The sequence below is a fragment of the Athene noctua genome, chromosome 1 (assembly GCF_965140245.1).
Source record: "Athene noctua chromosome 1, bAthNoc1.hap1.1, whole genome shotgun sequence".
Classification (NCBI taxonomy): domain Eukaryota; kingdom Metazoa; phylum Chordata; class Aves; order Strigiformes; family Strigidae; genus Athene; species Athene noctua.
This window is the reverse complement of record NC_134037.1, coordinates 158164718-158185550: the sequence shown is the minus strand read 5'-3', so window position 1 is coordinate 158185550 and position 20833 is coordinate 158164718.

The following is a 20833-nucleotide window of genomic DNA, read 5'->3' as shown; positions in this document are numbered from 1 at the left end:
CATATATGCAGGTCATTTTATTCAGAAGGTGTCTCTAGAAGGACTGACATTTCATAGACACTAGAGTGAAGAGACCAAGTACTGATCCATAAAATCAGAACAAATTAATTGAAATTGATGGACCCCAAAAGGTTCGGTGCTTCTGCCTTAACTTTTTTCAATGGCTTTTGGCTTAGAAAGTGCATTGACTTTAATACCTACTGTAAGTATGGTTGGATTTAAATTTTAATCATTCTATTAATTTCATCTTTTCATGCTGTCAAATTCTGTTAGACAGTAGAGCTGATGATAATTCCAAACCATTCCTTTCTTGCTTTCAGAGCTACCCTCAAAGCCAATGGTTACTTACAAGCAGAAGGGATAAGACTGAGGTGTGCAAGGCTCTCTTTTAGTGTACTTAAAAACCTGAAAATTTCCCATGGGACACACTTGAAATTAAATCTCCAACACTCAAATTAGTAAATTGCATCCCCTTACCTGAATAAAAAACTCTGACATCCGTAACAGATATATAGTGTGTTCAAAGAAGATCAACGAAGCTGGTGAAGGGTCTAGAGAGCAAGTCTTACAAGGAGTGGCTGAGGGAACTTGGACTGTGTAGCCTGGAGAAAAGGAGGTTCAAGGGAGACCTAATTTTCTCTACAACTATCTGAAAGCAAGTTGTAGTGAGGTGGGTGTTTGTCTCTTTTCCCAAGTAACAAGTGATAGGACAAGGGGAAATGGCTTCAAATTGCACCTGGGGAGATGTAGATTGGATATTAGGAAAAATTTCTTCAATGGTAGGGTTGTCAAGCATTGGAACAGGCTGTCCAGGAGAGTGATTGAGTCACCATCCCTGGAGGTATTTAAAAGACTTGCAGATGTAGCACATAGGGACATGGTTTAGTGGTGGACTTGGCAGTGCTAGGTTTAAGGTTACACTCAATGATCTTTAACGTCTTTTTCAACCTAAAGTATTCTACGATATATGCAGCAGATATTAGTGCATATATATACACTTATATAAGTATGTACATATATATGTGTGTGTATAAGTTTTACCAAACCATACAGTTGAAAAGGAATGTGCTTTGGCTCAAACTAGAGTTTGGTGAGGACAGTGTGAAAAGGTTAATTCAATCAAATTTCTTCAGTTTAGTTAGTAATTAATAATAAAGTACATTTCTAAGTTAAATATTTAATTCAGGAAGCGCCAAAATGAAATGTCCTTTATTTTTTGTCAGTGAAACAACTTAATTAGATGTTTCATTGAATCTGTGGAGAGCAGTGACAAGTGACATTCCTCAGGGGTTGTATTGGGACTAGCACTGTTTAACATATTTGTTGGCGACATGGACAGTGGAATTGAGTGCACCTGTTTGCTGACAACACTAAGCTGTTCAGTACCATCCAGAGGGACCTTGACAGGCTTGAGAGGTGGGCCTGTTCAAACCTGATGAAGTTCAACAAGGTCAAGCCCAAGGTTCTGCACATTAGTCGAGGCAATCCCATGCACAATACAGGCTGGGCAAAAAAGTGAATTGAGAGCAGCCCTGTGGAGAAGGCCTTGAAGGTGTTGGTTGACAAGAAGCCCAACATGACCCAGCAATGTATGCTAGCATACCAGAAAGCCAACTGTACCCTGGGCTGCTTCAACAGAAGCATGAGCAGCAGGATGAGGGAGGTGATTCTTCCCCTCTACTCCACTTTCGTGAGTACTGTGTCCAGCTCTGGAGAGCCCAGTACAATAAGGACATGGACCTGCTTGAGCAGGTCCAGAGCTGGGTCTCAAAGATAATTAGAAGGCTGGAACACCTTCCTTATGAGGACAGGTTGGGGTAATTCAACCTACAGAAGATAAAGCTCTGGGCAGACCTTATAGCAGCCTTCCTGTACTTAAAGAGGGTCTACAGGAAAGATGAGAAGAGACCCTTTATCAGGGAGTATAGGGATAGGAAGAGAGGCAGTGGATTTAAACTAAAAGAGAGTAGATTTAGATTAGATATAAAGAAGAAATTCTTTATTGTGAGGGTGGTGAAGCACTGACACAGGTTGCCCAGAGAAGCTGTGGCTGCCCCCTCCCTGGAATTGTTCAAGGCCGGGTTGGACGGGACTTTGAGCAACGTGGTCTGGTGGAAGGTGTCCCTGCCCATGGCAGGGGAGTTGGAACTGGATGGTCTTCCAAGTCTAACCACTGTATGATTCTATGATCTGAATGCATGCTTCACAACCGGAATCTGCTTTTTTCATGGAAAGTAGGCTTTACAAAATGTGTACAAATCTCTGCTCTAAACAAAGCCTATGTTGGATTGAATTTCTCTTCACTTGTACATCCCCAGAAACAAAATTACATCAGTGAGGAATAAACAGTGTAATGAATACTTCTTTTAGACTAACATGTTAATAAAACCCCACATGGTGCCCATTTTTTTTAAAACATTTTTTAATTTCAAACATTTCACTCACTCTGAAACTCAGATGAAAAATCCAGAAATCTGTGTGCCTCTGCATACGTAATTTACCTGAATTAAGTAGGATGTCAAAGTTTAGATGAGTATCTAATGTCTAACATAGGACAAAATTTTCTCCAGTTCAGTCATATAAATGAATAACTCATATGTGTCAAATATTTTATTACTATTGTTTTCTCTTAACATAGAGTCCTTTTTCATATCTTGAGAAAGTGTAAAGTTTTTCAGCATTAGTCTTAATTTTATGTAATAGAACCTGATACATGTTATGTGAGCAATTTTAAAATATGGAGTTTGCCACTATTCTGTGCCACTATTCCGTGATTGTTTTCTTTGCTTTTCAGACAGTATGCGTGATTCCAAGAAACACTCCCCAGTCTATCGTGAAACTAAAAAATGTATTTACTCCTTCTCCTGTTGAAATAAGTCTACATTTTGTATGGTTTCTTATAAATCTACAATCTGAAAAATGTGACACTAAATGATTATTTTTACAAAATCTGTAACATTTACCATGTTGTTTACTGATTAACTCAGTCAAAGTGAAAATTAGATAGTAATTCAGCTGGTTATTCTTTACCTTCTTGTTTGTATTACACTTTAATGCAAGATCACAAGTGAAATACTGAACCTACAGTAAATTTGAAAGTGAAAGGAAATATTTTCTTCTCAGCTATGTAAGAAGTTCAAATAATTTTCTTCCCATCCTCAGCTGAAACTAGGAAATAAATCTTCAGATATCATTTAATCATAGAATAAACTAAGTCAGAAAGGAACCTTGAAATACAATCTAGTCCAACCTTTTGGGAAAGGGAGACTAGGTGAGATTGCCCAGCACCCTGTCCAGTTGAATCTTGAAAACTTCCAGTGATGGGGATCTATCATGTTCCTGGCGAGGTTGTTCCAGTGAATGATTTACCTTACTGTAAAAAATGTCTTTCTTATGTTGAGATGAAACATAAGTGGGTACAGTGCAACTTGTACCCACTGCCCCTCTGTCCTCTTTGTAGCCACCCTTTAACTACTGGCATATTGTGATTAGGTCCCCCTGAGTCTTCTCCAGGAAGAATATACCTACCTCCTTCAGTCTTTCCTCACAGAGTATGTTCCCCAGAACTTTGACCATCTTCATGGACTTCTATTGGACCCTCTCCAGTCCAAATTAAATTACTACTGTTAGCTAAACTAACCTTTCTAAATCTCTAAAGCTTCTGAAATGAAGAATAACTCTGAGAAAAAAAAAAAAAACTGTCTATTTTAATTAGACTTAAAATGGGGTACTTTATTATTTTAATGAACTGGCTAAAAGATTTTCTAATAAAATTGGAAAATTAGCAAACTAAGGCCCTTGATAAAATGTTTCCCCAAATTCACCATTTTCTGATTTAAAAAAAAAAAAAGGTGTTTATAAATTCCTTATTATATTTAATCTATAATTATAAAAAACAAAACAAAACAAAATGGAAAAAACCACACACATTAAAAAAAAAAAAGCCACAAAACAGAACTGAAAATTCATATAAACTACTGGGGAAACAAGAAATACTACTATTCTTTTTTACATTAAAAGGAATAAATGCACTTTAAAATAAATCCATTGCTCAGTGTCCCATGAGAAGCCTAAGAGAAGTAAGAATTGAACGTACATTTTAGTCTATGACCTTAACTGTAAAAATACACCATCTTGAAACTGTATAATTATTAATACAAATGACAAGTTAATTACAACTATACCGTCATCCTTCTGTTTCTCCATTGAGAGGAAAAAAGCTAGTAGAGTGTCTCTGAGAATGTAATTCACTTTTATGGACTGTTATTTCCTCTGTGCTTTTTAAATCTAATTTTCAAATAGCTCAGAATCTCTTTTGTTGAGAGCCTCAAAAGCAGTTTGAATGACACTATCGAGGGCAGCAGCAGCAGCGTAGCCGTTGGAGTCTATACTGTGCTGCTCACTTGTGACTGGAGACTAGACTGAGAAAACAGTGTATTCTCTTCCAAATAAACTCAACTTTTATTTTGCAAGTCTTTTCTTTCTTTTCCTTTCAGATATAGAAAACACAATTACACAAAGAGAGTTAATTGCTACACGTGGTTTTCCTTATAGCTGAGTTGGTTTAACAACACTGTGGATTACTTTGAGTAGAAATGACCACAATGTTGGGAAAAAGATATAGCCAGTATTGCAGTGTGTTTAGAGAACATATTAGAGAGTGCCATAAGGCATAAGAAGTGACAAGAACAAGTACATATTCCTGTAACTCCCATGATGGCTGACTCCAGTTGTTCTTTCTCTAGTATATATGATGTTCTCTATATATTATAGACTGGATAAGTACAGTTAGCACTAAGGGGAGCACTTGATGACGCTGCTGTACTGTGCAGAAATGGCTCATTACAATACATTTCAAAAGGTGAAGAGTATTAAATGTTTAGGATTCTGAAAGTCATGATTCAACCAGCACTCACTGTCTTATGGCTTCTGGTTGCTTGTCCTGCATGTTTACCCCCCCTTCTGTCAGGATTGCCATTTTGAAGGAAAGGCACCTCAGATTTTTTATGTGCCTGGGTGATACTGCGGTCTATCATCCGGTTTTCAACTACAGTAGTTCTTCCTTAAGGTCAGGGGATAACGTCTGTCTTCTGGAGTGCTTCTGAACCAAACAAATCCCAAAAGGAAATCCAGTGGAATAAATTGGCTCTTTATAAATTATTATTGGGAAGGACTTGCAAGGAGAACCCAGTCATCAGAACTGGAAGAGGTTGCACTGAAGCAAATGGAGTCAGAAAGTTTACTGCTCAGAGGATGGAGAGAAATATGGACAAAAATATTGGGGTGGTGGTGGGGTGGTGGTCTGAAGTTCAGAGAAGACTCAAATTATTTCAAGTTAACCTCTACAGAAAATGAAAGTAGTCTACATTAACTACCTGAAACATTAGACATGAAATCTTACATGTTTGGCTTCAGTCATGCTTTGACTCTTGGTCTTTGTTTCACACTCCAATACAGAACTTTTGGACTCATTACTAGTGCTTGTTCTGTTATGGCCAATGTTTTGACTACATTGCTTGTGATTTCAGTGGCAGTACTAGCTATCTAACATGGAGAAAAGGTTGCAGAAAGTGGTTGCTGGAAAGAAGCTTTCTTCAGTGAGGAAAATCAGCCCATGTGTCTGTGGCTTTATGTATAAATTATACAATCACGATCTAAGCAGTCTTGCCCTTTAGATATTTTCAAAACCCAATTGCGTTTATATCTGTAATTTCTTAAGTAATCTGTCAGGGTTTTAGGAAGATTCATGTTTGTGTCTTTAAACAAAATCTAAAATATATAAAGTGATTCATTTTGCATTTGTTACTGAGGCAATACTTAGTCAATTATCAGAACAAATACTAAAGGATACACAAAATAATGAAAAAAACCCAAACCAAACAAAAAAGTGAACAGCAAGGTGGTGCTTGTTGTTGTTGTTATTATTCCCATGTTTGTTTATATTTAAGTTTAATAGAACTATACAGATATCCTTCACACTTCATGAGAAAATCAAAAGTTTGTTTTCCCATTTTGTATAGATGTACCTTTGCTCTAGATTAAGAATCTGCTCTGCAAATTACTTTTCATTTGATTCTGAGATTCTTGTAAAAGCACACAGGAAATATACCATAAAAAAAATGGGGTTTGCCAGCTTTCAAAATCTGTACTTTTCTTCTGTCTGTTTTAAATAGTATTGTGCTGCCATTTAAACCTCTCAGTAAGACATAAGAGGAAATCATAAGTAAAGCACTTTATTTACATAGCATTTTGTATTCATCAGAGCAAAACATGGATATGCATTAATACAGCCATAAACATACTGGGACTGGCAAAACATTCATCCAAACTAGCACGCAATGTATATGAGTTTTAACACAACAATTGCTGTAGTCATTCCTATATCAATATATTATTACATTCTTTTTTTATATAAATTTTCCATTCCAGATTTATGAAATATACCTTTGTAAACTGATCAGCTTATGTGATATATAACTAATTACATAAGATTAAATAATTTAAATTTCTTTTCAATCAAATTTAATTGCTTTGCCAAAATATCATTGAATAACTGAGGGTAGATAGGATGGTTTATGTTTTTATTCGGTTAGAAGCTAATTCTTGTTTCTTCATGTTAAGGGAAAGGGTAGGTTTGTAATATTTCTTATTTATTTCACTACATCATTGACCAGAGGCTAATTTTACTGTTTTTTCACTACTTTTTTTAGGATTTTAAAAACTTACATAGTGTGTATGCAACATCTTATTACATCAGACCCTACATACTTAGCCCAACTTACTGACGTAAAGAAATGACTGAAATAGAAAATCCTGTCTGCTAAGATATCTAGTCATAACTAAAAATGTTGCTTTACTTCTTAAAAGGCTATATGACCCATTTCTTTGTCCCAGATATCTTTGAAGTGGTTTGGGTTTTGTTGGTTGGTTTTTGGTTTTGTTGTTGGGGTTGGGGTTTTTTTTATTATTATTTTTATCATCTGATACCATCCATCAAGTAATAATATAGATGATCAGTTTGATATTACTCTATTAACCTTCAGAGATTTTTTCTAAAAAGCAGTGCCCTAATTCTACTTCACGTTCCCTTACTTTTCACCTTCATTTTAATTTGCAATGTAAATATTCTGATCAGAACAAGTCAACACCTCTGAAGGAAAAAATCTCTTTACTGACTCACAGCCTGCTAAAAATAATTTATTAAAAGTTGGAGTCTGACACTTTAAGAATATTTTAGAGTTATGAAACCTTTGAATAGCAAATTTAACTGAGATCTTACTGTTTCTGATTTATCTGACTATACAATCTACTTACAAAAATATTTAACTTGCATTCATTCAGAGAAAGAAGTATCTAAAATTTTGTTTGTGTTCTCTTGAACAAAAAGTAATAGAAGAGGTATTCTATTGTGTCATGAAACAAAGTGACATTTGAACTGTTTTGGTTTGATGTTTATTGGCAGTCAGTTTTAATCCTGTTAATGTAACTGTACAATGCAATACAATGGGTATAAAAGGGTATTTCTTCTATTTCATTTGGTTCAACACATAGTTTTGGCCATAAAGTATTATGCTTTCAGAGAAATAGGGTGTGAAAAAATAGAACCAAAAGGAAGGATTTAGAAAATCAAAAATAAATATAGATTTTTCTACATATGGAAAATATGTAGATTTATTATTTTTTAAGAAATATGAAATGTATATGCAAAAAATAAAAATACTGTAGAGTGGAAAATGTTTTTTAAAATGTGATTTCTTATTTCTGCTGTTTGCAGAATGCATGACATGTTTTTGTTACCTTTCTCCAGACACTGAAGGGGTCTGCTTCTGTACATGCCTGCATGTGACTTCACCTTGAGATTTAGCAGGTGGAATTTCTTAGCTAAGTTAGACCTACGTAGGAGCCAGACTTTTCTTAATAAACATGAACTCATATGAACAGTTTGACTCAGGAACACACTGAATACATGGGGTACAGATTCAATGTTTCACATATCCTTTCACAAAGCTAACTTGCAATCCCAAAGCCCAGCCATAAGAGACAGAGGTGCATCACCTTGCAGTAAAGGAATGAAAACTCATGGTTTTCTTAAGTTACAATATATTACTGTGGCAGGTGCACCCGCCCAACGAATATAGAGCTTCTTGGCTGCTGAGGTGTAGCAGCTCGGGGCTGCCTTTGCTCTCAGGGCCTCGCCGTAATTGGGGCCTTTGGCCCATGGGACCCGCTGTTGACCACAGGTCAGACTCGGCCTGGGTATCAATGGAGTCCCCTGGGGGGGCCACTTGGAGTTCGTCCCCTGGAGCAGCAGCTGCAGTCGAGGACTCTCCCCTTGGGTCAGAACGCTGCCCAAGGAAACTCCTTGAGGTGACTTGGGTCGGGATGCTGCCCTGAGCAGGTCCTCGAGGTTGAGAGCCCTCACTTGTCAGGTGAGTGATAAAGCGTTTTGGGTTGTCATTAAACCCTGAGGAGTTGTGCTTCATTATGCATTTTGGGTTGTTGTTAAACCCCAGGAAGTTGTTCTGTTCTCCTCTCACAGACTTTAGAACCTGTAATTTGTGGAGGGCTAGTAAATTGTGTTGACAATAAATTTTTAAATTTGGTGGCTGGTCATGTATTTGAGAGCCTCTGTAACAATTATAATCACCAGTAATTTGTTCTGCACTGAAGAATAAGGGATGCCCTTTTAATGATGAGATATGACTACCAACCCAACCTAGATGAAATATGTGCAAATGTGACTTTGTAGGCAAGCAGTGAGAGTTGGGCCAGATTCTTACCCTGGCTTGCTGCATTGTTATTGTTGACAGTATAATGTAAAATGCACCAAGAGTTTCTGGAGCAAAAGCCTGAACTAAGGACTGATGTCTCCCACATGGTTGCTCATCTTACTTCCCAAGATAATATGCTAATGTTAGGCTTTTGTGAGAAAGCTGAACACTATAACTGCAACATCATATTTTCTTCCTTTCCTCTTCATTATCTTTCTTATGCCAGACTTAATAATGAAAGGCACTTCAAGTTTTATAAGTAACTATTAAAACCCAATGAATCAACCAACCAACCAAAAAGGTTGGGCTGACAGTCCCTTGTGGTATGTGAACCTGCTACAGTAAAAGAGTGAAACTTCTTGACTGCTGAAAGGAAAGAGTTAAAACTAGAAGCTGAGGTTTGGGGGATGAGTTGCCCAACTTCATGGTGACTGTGGTCATGCTCCCACCTCAGTGGAGGGATAGGAAAGTCAGACAAGACCTTCAGCCAATGAAATGCCTCAGTCAAAAGAAGTTTCTAGACCACTGACCATATATGACCACAGATCAGATTTGACTAGAGTATAAATGGAGCCCTATCGGAAGGCAAATTGAACCAGTTCTCCTCAGAGCAACAGGTCTGCAGACAGGGACTATCCCCTTGGACCCATGCAAGATAACTCCCTCGCTTTATTGGGTGTGTGTTTTGCTGATTAAGGGTACGAATTAAACTCAGATGCCAGAGTGAAAAAGAGTAGGTGTATTTTACTAGTGATAACCAAATAATGTAACAGAGTAATACAGAAAACATGCAGTAAGAAAAGGCAGAATAAAGCACCTAAAGCAACAAACAGGAACATACCATGTAATGCATCAAATCATTACTACACAAGAGAGAGAATAGTGAGTAAGAAAGATCCATCACCACTTGCACACGTTACTATCATTCAGACCCGCGGTTGCTGGGGAGCCCCGGTGTGCAGGTTTAAGCCCTGCCGGGACCAGAGAGCACAGTTGCTGTTGCCCCTCACCCACCCTCAGCCGGTCAGGCTGGAAGTTAAGCACAGACCCCGGGCTAAAATAAGAAGAAATTTAATACAACAGTGCGATGAATAATCTGAACAACAACAGTGGCAATGATAACAGCAATAAACAGCAATAACAGTGAACAAGACAAAAGATATACAGAGAAATACCACAAGATGGTCAGGGAACAAGCACGCCGCATGTGTCGCAACCCCCAAAACCAAAAGCGAAAGTAAAAAGGCTCCGCCCCTGGACCTGACGTCAGCATGGTATGAATAACCCGGCTGAAGATCCCTTCCCCCTCTCTCTCTGCTGGGGAAACTTGACCCTATCCTAGTTGAACCAGGACACCTGGTTACAGCGAGGGTTTGGAGAGCCTGTCCCGGCAAGTGGGAAATCCTACGCGGTGCGTCCACCCATAGGTGAGGCTTCCAAAGTCGCTGTGAGTGGGCCCAGCCTTATATACCAGAGATCGGCAAGCCAGAATAGCTGGCACCTTTGTTTTGAGCGGAAAATTTCTGGTTTCATTCTCCTGTAGGATTCCACCCAAAGCCTAGCCAGGGTTCGGGGGGTAAGACCAAGGGAGTTTCTAACAAGGCCAAATACCTGGGTTCTCATCCTTGAACAAGGCTAAACAAGGGAAGCTGGACACATTCTCTCAGCATTTTGTCCTCACTACTGATTATATTCTAGGCTGCATCTTTCACTAGCGAGCTTACACACTTTGTTAATGATTACACACTAAGTTAGCAGCTTTGGCTTGGGGGCTGTTGTTCAGGCTTCAGTATTTCAATGCTTTAGCACTTTTTACATCAGCATAAGTGGGTTGTTGTAACTTAGTACAATACCTACTAGCACAATGGTTATCAGTTATAAAATATACAGGATTCATCTAGAGATCAACTCTGTCTTGGGCCTGTTGTCCAAGCCTTAGTACTTCAGTGGGTGATTGCATATTTTGGGTCAATGTTCTGGTTTGAGTAAGTGGTGGGCACCATCCCTAAAACTTGAGCTTAAGTTGGCTGTGTGGTATTAGTTCTATTTTACAGACATCCGAACCTGTAGTTTACTGAGGTTTGTTGGAGTGCTAAACAATTTTTATTAGAATAAATCTCATTTTGAGTACCTGCCTCATCTATTTAGAGAGACTCTGTGACATACCTGAGGACAAGAACTTCAGACAGGAGTACAGCTGAAGGCACAGGTTGTTACTTACCTGTTTCATATGTTGTATGAGGACTTAAAGCCAACCCCCTACTCAGTGACTGGTCATGCAGCATCTCAGCCTAGGAATCTAACTTTTTAGTGTGTTGCAAATTTTGTTTGACCTTTCATATTCACCTCAAAACAACTTTTGTGTAGGGTGTCAGCCCCTGGCAGCTGACGTATGGGTGGCCTTGGGGTGTTTGTATGCACATCTGCTAAATTTTTTCCATTTATGGAGTTTCTACTGAAGGCTTATGCAAAAAAACTCTTAACTGTTAGATCTTAAACAGAGTTTAAATGGTGCAAAAGGACTGGTATGATGGCCTCTTGTACAAGGTTAGCTTTTTATGGATTCAGACATAGTTTGTTCTGTGATGAAATTGCATACAAACCATGAAAGAAAATAGTTTAATCAGAATTGTATTTAATTTAAGGACATTTCTTAAATTATCTTGGAAATAGATTTTTTTTTTTAAGATACTGCATGTGGTGAATATGATACTGTTTTTAATTTCTGTTCTATTTCCATAATGCTTTTCACACGATGCATTTTCACATGATCTTCTGGACTAAATTGTCCTCATTAGAACAAACTTGAACCTTTACTTCACAAGACACAACTTTGTTATTTTGGTCATTAGTAATGATCTTTGCTATTTCAAATGTGTAGATGTCAAACAATTGCATTTCTGAAGTTCAAACATCTCAGTAGAATATTTTATGGATATTAATAATAATATTTTTAATTATTGTCTGTTGTCCTTAGGAACTAGACAAATTAATGTAATAATAATATTTATATTAATTTGAAGTGAATTCTGTTCAGCTCTAAAATTTCTTCAAATTAAAAATTTTATATGGACAAGCAGAACACTATTGCTAAGTATGGGCAAGTATTAAGTCTATGTCATATTTCTTAAAAGTTTGGTAACTGTCTCTTGCAGGGATGGGAAACTTCAGTAGTGCAAAGGAAGACAAATTAAAGACCATGCAGATACAATATGACAAAGGATTTAAACTCACCTATGTTTTGAAAAAACCTAGCAAAATGACCCTGAAAAAGAGAAGGAACTGAAATTACTAAGATAAAAATTATATAGGAATATCCCTTCTATTCAGGAATATAAAATAGCTGCATTCAGCCTTTCATCTAAGATAATTTCCACATGAAGCAACTTTAAGGAAAGGTTTATAGTCAGACAATAATTTCTTCAGTGAAGACCTATCTACTGTATCTGACATTTCTGTCATTATATTGTATCAATGTTATGCGAAATACCAACACATTAGTCTTTTCTCCCTTCTATTAAAATATGACAGTTTGAAATTAAGGAAGAATTTTCTTCACTCGAATAGTTCATCATCTGAGCTAAATCAGTTCAGTGTATTAGCCAGCTATTTTAAATATCATGAATATAATATAATGAAGGTCTTCAAGGAATCTGAGAATCATTGTGACCAAATGGAAGAGCAAAACAGAAAATTTGAAGAGTCCAAAAGGGAAAGCAGGAAAAAATAAGAGAAAATAAATAAATATGTAGCTTAAGGTCCATCAAACATGTAATATAGCCTATTTGATCCAGGAATTTGGGGAAAAAGAATAAGGTGTGAGGTCTTCTGTGAAGAAACCAAGCATTAAGAATAGTCTGAAGGAAAAATTCATAAACAGGAATTTACTCTTCAGTGCTTTTTTGAATTAGAAATAAGTGATAATTTCTGAGAGAGAAATAATTTTCTATCTAAAAATACTCTGAAAGAGAATGAGAAAATAAAATATCACCAAAATTTCTAACTAATGGTCTTTTTTTTTTTTTTTTTTCTTAAAGATTATGTAAGTAGAGGTGGAGAGAACTGGAGAAGATGACTTGGAGTTCAAAAGGTTGACATTTAAATTAAGTCCCTTTGAACCATGGACCCTTCTTGTCCGTCCTTTATCCCTTGACACAATCTGTGTGTGCTGAAGGAATGGAACTGGGAAACAGAAAGAAGAAAGGGCAGAGGGAAGAAGCTCAGAACAGCATCTTAGAAATTCTTTAAACTGTGATTAAGAAGAGTTTATAGAGTTAGGGGAAAAATCAGTGGTGTCTAAAATCTAATCAATAGGTTTCCTCACTGGTTTTGTAAAGCTAAATACTTCCTTTGGATTTTTTTATTGAATAGATACATATATGTATGCTTTCATGAGCTCTTCCTGCTTTAACATCATATAGTGATCTTAAAGTGAAAGTTCTGAATGTTTTAACTACCAGATTCCTTAATTTGAGGTCAGACAGTATATGTGTCCGTTCTTGTACATTTTATAGAATTCTTTATCTGTGTTAGTCTTCTCTGTGAGGCCTCTTGCTTTCAGTTACTTTCATTATGGTCTATTATTGATTAATGTGAATTCATAATTGTTTTATTTGTCAGAGATATTAGGCAAGCTGTCCAACTCTACCCTTCATCCTCTACCTGACTCCTTTTTCCACCTATATGGTGGTTACATTAATACAGTGTCCCACAAGGGATTTATGAAGCTCAAAAATGTGGTTGGAAGTAGAGCTTAATTCCTAAAAAAAGGTACTATAGTTATATATGCCAATGTTTTACTTTGAAGGTGCCAGTCACTTTGAATCAAAATTATTCTTGGCCTTTTATTCATTTGAAGATTCAGATGGAACTTCTGCCTTTGTTTCTTTTCTTCTTTAGTGTCCATTGGACTCAGTGGATTCAGCTGGTAGAGACCTCTGAGATCAGCTATTGTTGTGTGATAAAAACAGTGCAAGAGTTGGAGCCATTGATCAAATATTTTCTAACAAACTGTAATTTTACAGTTCATCAGATTGTTCAATTTTAAATCTACCTGCTACATAATAAAAGCACTTGGAAAACCCCTAAATTAAGAACTGATCTCAGATCAGCATATGATGTCTTTGTTTCCTGAAGATACCCCCCCAGATTAGAAGAATTCAGGCAATGGTTACTTTTCTTTAGACATTGCATAGCTTTCTCACAGGAGTAGTCATGTTAATAATATAAATATAGTACATGGCTAGGTTCTATAGTCACTAAAGGACCCTTTTTTTTTTTTTTTTAATGATGCATTGAAATTAATAGGACTTTATTAAATTAGACAGCTCTCTGTAATGAAATGCCACTACAGAACACAACCCAACCAGGAGAATTGCTTATTCCATTCTAGCCGTTTCTTCACCTCTTTCTGGGGGAAAAAGGAGTCATAAACCAGCTTCTGCTTTCATGAAAAGGATGCAAGGTACTTGCATAGACATCCTTATAAGCATAAGGAAATTTAACACAGTATTTTATTGGTGGCACACCTGTTCAGTTTGAAAGTCTTCCGTAAAGTGCGACAACATGAACTGGCATAAAACCATGTTGATCATTTAATTTTGTGAAGGAATACAGCTCTGACTAGTTGTATGCAACCTGTTCATTTCACTTTTCTTGTTATACTGGGAGATAGAAGAGATTTCTGAATGAAGATTTATGATGCTCTTGCTCCTCATGTATTGTCTTTATCCATTTTCACTATCATAAAGTAAGTCAATGACAGTGATAACACCTTTGCATTTTTTAGATTAAAAAATTTACAGCTGGTCAATTTAAAAAATTATGTCAATCACTATTGTTGCATGGCTCTGTTATTTTAAAAACATTAAAACCTGGGGGTTTCTGAGGTCCTTTTTTTTTTTCCCTTTTTTTTTTTTTTTTCCTGAACAAGAATAAATTAATAGAAATACAAAGCACTTCTAAAAATGCCTCAGTTATAACCCTCATACCTCGACCCTTATATCTGTCTCAGCTTTTTACACATACACAACTGCTGCCTCTGCATTTTTACAAGAATGGCAGAAAATAAGCCTAGCCAATACAGATAGAATGCTTATGGAGAAAAAATACAATTGCTAACAATGTTTATTTTCAGATACTGGGAAAATTACATGCTTTTAGTGAGCTACTTGAAGTAATGAGTGCTTATAGTTCAGAATGTCTTTTACAAGATGAAACACCTACTTTAACAGACATCAGTTTTACCAGAATGGTTTATAAAAAGATGGATCAAATGTGCTGTGAGTTTGAGTAAGGAGAGGATGTACAGGTCTATGTACATATTACAGTTTCAGTGGTATTATCACTACACTGGCATAAGGAGATGACTACCCAGTGGAAGGATAAAATACAACAGCAGACCAGGAATGGGCGAGGCATATTGGGTGGATGAAATGGATGTACAGAGACAATAGCAGAGGCCAGGTCTTGGTGGCTACAAAGACTACTCCAGAAAATAGGTGTCTTGAAAGGATTTCTATTTCCCCTGTGAAACTTGGGGGGAAAGTATTATTCTTTGCTAAACTTTTTAATTCTTTTTTTTTAATCCCATATTTTCTTTAGTGATATTAAGTAAGATATGAAACTGTGATGGTTTGACTCTGGCTAAATGCCAGGTATCCACCAAGTCGCTCTATCACTTCCCCCCCCCCCCCCTTTCCCTTTGCTTTCTCAACAGGGTAAAGAGGGGAAAGAAGATAAACTAACCCTTGTGGGTGAAACAAAAGCAGTTTTAATATAAACAAAGCAAAGCAAAAGTCCGCGTGCGGAAGCAAAAGCAAACAGATTTATTCTCTACTTCCCATGAAGAGGCGATGTCGGTCCTTCTCAGGAAGCAGGGTTACAATAAGCGTAGTAGTTGCCTCGGAGGACCAAGGGTGACCCCACCCCCTTCCTCCTTTCTCCCAGCTTTATACTGAGCAGCCGTCATATGGTCTGGAATATCCCTTTGGTCAGTTCGGGTCAGCTGTCCTGGCTGTGTCCCCTCACAAGATCTTGCCCACCCCGTCCCACTGGGGGAAATGTGGGAAAGATCCTTGGTGCTGTGTAAGCACTGCTCAGCAGTAGCCACAACACCAGGGTGCCATCAACACCCTGCCAACTCCCAACATAAAACACAGCACCGTGAGGGCTGCTATAGGGGAAAACCAATTCCAGTTCAGCCAGACCCAGTACAGAAACAGAGCTGCACCTGACTGCTTGAAGAAAAAAATATAGGCAGGCAACACATGAGTCTAAGGTTGCTTATGAAGTCCAGCCTTCATCTAAGACAACTGAACCTGGATTCCTGTATCCCAAGAAAGGGGATAGACTAGAGCATTGAATCTTGGACTGTCCCTAATGGCTCCAGGACTGGACTCGGTAACTAAACATTTTCTCATCTGAGTTGGCCTAAAACAAAATTAACAATCAACTGGTGCTTGAACAGGAATTCCTAAGTGTTAGTCCATGGAAGACTGTACCAAACATTTTATTATTCTTAACATTTGTGTGTGGTGATTTTCATATATTCTACCAAAATATTTCCTTGTGGATTAAAATTTCTTGGCATTTGTACTGCCAGATTTTTTTTGAGTTTTTCTGATAAAAATAGATGGCCTTCTACTGCCTTTGTATATTTTTTTCTATTTGACAGATAAATCTTGCTACTTTTTGATGGGCCCCAGAAAGCCACTTAGAGACATTGTTATGAACCATCTATCAGAAAGCTTTGGATCACCTGATTCCCTGATCCCTGAGTTCAACATCTCAGTCCCACCTACAGTTCATATTATTTCTCATCTTGCACTGCTGTTAGTTGCATTTTTCCTGCAATACTTCATATTCAGGACCTCTTAACCTTGTAAGACAAATTTCATAATTACATTTTGTAGTGAAAATGTGCAGGCTAGACTCTTCCTCACAGCTATGTCAGCTTCATACAAGTCTTACAAGACTCGAAGATGATCATAGTGGTGAAGAAGAACATCTGCTGAGTAAATAGACTTTTTGTAATGCATTGATTTTTATGCTTAGGGAAGATGGAGGCAAAACCATCCAGAAGTACATTCTCTAGCCACACTAATTAAATGTCCCCCTTCCCTAGAGGAGCATAGTTCTTTCAAAGCTGCATTGCTGCTGTTTGAGGTAGAGCAGGCTACCTGTGACTCAGAAAGGAACATTGTGGGAGCAGCCATAGCCATCCCACAGCAGTTCCTGCAAGTGAAGGCACTTTCGCTCTGGATTCCAGTTTCATACTCAATGAGTAAGTCTGACTTCAGATCAAGGAGTTAGCATAGCTTTTTTACATAGGATCTGCTACTCCCTCCCCTCAAAGGTCAGATACATTCTTTCTCTCTTATATTAATGTGGTGGGCATTTGCACTAGCTTAAGAAACAACCTGATGATGTGAAAATGTTCATTTAAAATGTTTTCACGTTGACTATTCTAGATACACACCAAGATATTTTTGTATGTTGTCTTGCTGTGCACTATGTTGCCACAATGATTTCTCTTAGTGCCCAGTTTAGAACTCATTTTTGTTTCCCTTCCTGATTGAATAAAGTAAAAGCTGGCAAACACTTGCTTTCAACAGAAATTGATAAAGTTGTACTCTGGACAGACATCGAGTGCTTTCACAATAATACCTCACTGTTATATATAGCTTCTGCATGCTACAGAGAACATTTCTGGAGCGTACAGGTGCATAAACAACACCAATATCCTTCTGCCACTTGGTGAGATGTATATGGAGGGAATGGTTATTCTTTAATCTTTTATGTCCTGATAGGAGTCTGGACCTTAAAGTATCAGATACTGAAAAAACGTATAGTTTGACATGAATTCCAATAAATAAATAAGGCTATATTTGTTACATTAATCTTTCTAACTCTAAAGGGTTAAATGAGATTGTTATAGAAGAAACAAAAAGGAACTGAATCAGTGAGGAAGAAATGCTCAAGGGAAAGAGGTTGGGAAAGAGAGCTATATGCCTCCCACAAGCCTGGCATGATGTCAAAATTCCTAATTTTTAAAGACACTGGAGGAGGTCGGACAACCCACAAAGTATCAGTGAAAGTTGTCAGGCTCACAAAAAAGCATAGGAAGGTATAAGAAACATGCTGAGAGTGTACTGAGAATTTGTTTTCTCCAGAGGCAATAAAGGAGGGAAGTAGACCGGCCAAGGCAAACTCCAAAAAACATGCAAGGAAATACTGAAATGAAGAACTGTAGATATGGAGAAATATACAGAGAGATTATTATTCTCTGCTCCCTCTGATATTCACCCTGGATAAAATATTATATACATAATTGTTTGTTCTGTAGCTTCTGTAGCTTCTGTTTCTATGTCAGTACAAAGCCATTAAAGGCTCCTGCAGAGCAGTCCTCACAAGTGACAGATGCAGTATAGCAGGTCACACTAGGTTTAGAAGTGTGGTGGGAGCACAACTCCCAAGGAGATAGGGCTTTTAAAACAACAGTCCTTATTGTCGTGCCTCTGGCAGCACATCCTGGCAGTGTGCTGTGCAGACCGGCGTGCCACCCCTCCCTCCCTGGGGGGAAAAGGGAGGCAGGACCCCTGGTTGACAGACAAGGCCTTCGGCCAATGAAACACCTAGATCAAGAGAAGTTTCTAGAATGATGACCAAATGTGACTGCAGATGAGATCCGACCTGGCTATAAAACAGGGCCCATGCTGCAGACCCCCTTTGAGTGGTTCTCCTCAGAGCAGTGGGTCTGTGATCAAAAGGCTGCCCTTTGGGACTGGAATACCACCCAAGGAAATGTCCTGGTACTGAGTGCCCTCACCTCCCCCTTGATGAGTGAATACTTCCTCTGGATACCCTTGAGTGAGTCCTTGCTCATTTTTGTAAGCAATTACATCTTCTGAGTACCCTTGAGTGAGAGGTTTCCCCTTCAGTGAGTGAGCTTGTGCACATTTTGGAGTCATATTCCTATGTCATCATCCTTCTGTGTTGTTGTGCACTAATAACTTCCCCAACTGGTACACTGAACTTATAGTTTGTTAAATGTTATCAGAGCGTTGTTTTGGTTACTCCTGTCGTCTCATTGGTTTTGAGTGGATTTTGTTAGAAATTAAAGTTTGTTCAAGTTTATTATCAGTGTGAAGCTGCTTTGGTATACCTCTATAAAAACAAGGAACAGAAATTCGGCCTTAAAGTACTGTACAACTGGATGAACTGCATTATGGCAGTCTAAATCATATGGGAGAACTCTGGAATTTCAACAAAAAAGTCCAAACTAAAATAAATATAATAACAGGTGTCAACTAAATAAATGTCAGCTGAACTCTAGCTACCAGCTCAGTCCTCATTTCTCATTAATATTTTTAAGATTTTAATAAAATTTAGATGAGTTTTCAATGAAATATCACAGTCTATTCCACCTCAGTGCTCTCCCTGATCCCAGCAAAATACCTTGTAGTTCTCTACTACTTGGTCCAAGTATTTGAAAGTGTAATGAAGAAGCACATTTGAAATAACTTGGCCATAATGAATTGAGCAGAAAATTCCTATTTTCTTTTTCTAACAAAGTGAAAGAAATAGTAATTCTGAAAGATTGCACATCTAACCATATATTTGGCTATGCTGGGGAGTTTCACTTGTACAGCATTCTCCACAAGTCCAGACCCTGAGAGATGCTTGGGCTGGAAGGGCCCTCAGGAGTCCTCTAAATCCAAACTCCTGCCCAAAGCAGGACCAGCTCTTTCATTACACAAGGCTGCTCAGGACTAGAAAAGTTGGTCTTGAACAGCCTCTGTGGACAGCCAGCTCACATTCTTCACTGCCCTCAGACTGGAAAAACTTTTTCTTATATCCAGTCAGCCTGGCCCCTGTTTCAGTTTATGCCCATTTTCTTTTGTTATCCCGTAAGGAATCACTGGCTATCTTGGCTGGCTCATGCTCAGCTTGTTATTAGCCAATCCCTTGGAGCTTTATCAGCACAGCTGCTTTCCAACTGTTTAGGCCCCAGCTTATGTTGCTAAAAAATGGTTATTATTACTTCCTAGTTAGAGAATTTTTCATTTGCCCTTGTTGAATTCACAAAGTTCACTGCTCTAGCCTGTCTGGGTCCAAGGGACATTGCATTTTGGAAACTTCTATCCTTAAGAACCACACCTACACAATGAAATTGCAATACATATTAGAAGTAATTTTGCAAAAATATTATTGCCAAAACCCTGAGGTTTATCGAGGCTTCTTCAGAGCTTGGTGTTTTACCTGAATTTCAAATTCCAAAATGTTTATGTCGCTTATGAACATGCAAAAACCCTCATTTTAAATTTCAACCAGTTCTGAATCACTTTGTTTTACAATCAAAAGTATAACTTAGAGACTGAGGAGCCAGAACTATTTTTCTAAAAATCCTAGTGATAATTTTATTAGAGTTTATCATTTGGAGGAGAAATGGAGTTCGTCTATGGTTTCTTAGTGTTTGAAATAACAGTTCAGGCTTCAGTTTAAACCAAAGCACACTGGTGTCAGTGGGTTTTGATTCAGGCTTACAAAGTGCACAGCTGGCAAAAGCAATATTTGAAACAGTCTTTCATCACCCTTAGGGAAGACAGAACTCTACAGAAAGCCAGAGGTGTGCCAAAAAGCACTGATTCCTAAATCCATTTGTATCATCATTACTGTCTCTTTTAGACTTTATTAGCAATGTTTTAATAGATTTGCTTATGCATTTGCTGCTAAGCACTTTTGCACAGCTGAAGTGTGAACATATGGCCAGAAGAGGTTTACTCAGCAGAGATAACGATGACCCTTTATGCTCTTAGAATGTGATTAAATACAAAAAATGAAATCTGAAGGATCTAAACTGTTAAGTCCAATGGTCCAATGCTGCGAAAAGCACATTTTTTATTGTGCTGAGCATATATCTATGTCATTGTCTCTTTCAGCCTCTCTCTCCCCCTCTCCCCCTTTTATGCATGCACACACACAGACACAGAGTTTTCTCTAGAAAAGATGACCCTTACATGACAAATACCAGCCACACTGTTTGGGAAGCAATACAGCAA